Genomic DNA, 683 nt, shown 5'->3' with positions numbered 1-683 from the left:
TGAGCCAATATGGCATTCAGAGTATCAACCTCAAGAACTCCCTTCTTCATAGGCGTCTCATTACTCACAGGATTCCTCTCAGAAGTGTACATGAACTGGTTATTAGCAACCATGTCAATGAGTTCTTGAGCTTCTGCAGGCGTTTTCTTTAGGTGTATGGATCCACCTGCAGAAGTATCCAATGACATTTTAGCTAAGTCAGACAGACCATCATAGAAGATATCCAGGATGGTCCATTCTGAAAGCATGTCAGTAGGACACTTTTTGGTCAGTTCTTTGTATCTCTCCCAAGCTTCATAGAGGGATTCACCTTCTTTCTGTCTGAAGGTCTGAACGTCCACTCTAATCTTACTAAGCTTTTGAGGAGGAAAGAACTTGGCTAAGAAAGCCTTGACCAGCTTATCCCATGAGTTCAGGCTATCCTTAGGTTGAGAATCCAACCAGAGTCTAGCTCTGTCTCTTACAACAAAAGGGAAAAGCATGAGCCTGTAGACTTCAGGATCTACTCCATTAGTCTTTACAGTATCACATATCTGCAAGAATTCAGTTAAGAACTGAAAAGGATCTTCAGATGGAAGTCCATGAAACTTGCAGTTCTGCTGCATCAGAGAAACTAATTGAGGTTTCAGCTCAAAGTTGTTTGCTCCAATGGCAGGAATGGAGATGCTTCTTCCATGTAAATT

The 683-nt window shown here is 41.9% G+C and overlaps 1 non-coding gene across 1 annotated transcript; it reads left to right on the top strand.

Annotated features, from left to right (window-relative positions):
- The first annotated feature begins 243 nt into the window (after window positions 1–243).
- On the top strand, window positions 244–350 carry LOC148570463 (small nucleolar RNA R71). Its single transcript, XR_015908303.1, has one exon. It is a non-coding gene; the product is annotated as a small nucleolar RNA R71 (small nucleolar RNA).
- The last annotated feature ends 333 nt before the right edge of the window (window positions 351–683 follow it).

This window comes from Arachis ipaensis, chromosome B3, assembly GCF_059453495.1.
Source record: "Arachis ipaensis isolate K30076 ecotype BB chromosome B3, ASM5945349v1, whole genome shotgun sequence".
Lineage (NCBI taxonomy): Eukaryota > Viridiplantae > Streptophyta > Magnoliopsida > Fabales > Fabaceae > Arachis > Arachis ipaensis.
This window is presented reverse-complemented; position numbering and strand designations above follow the sequence as displayed.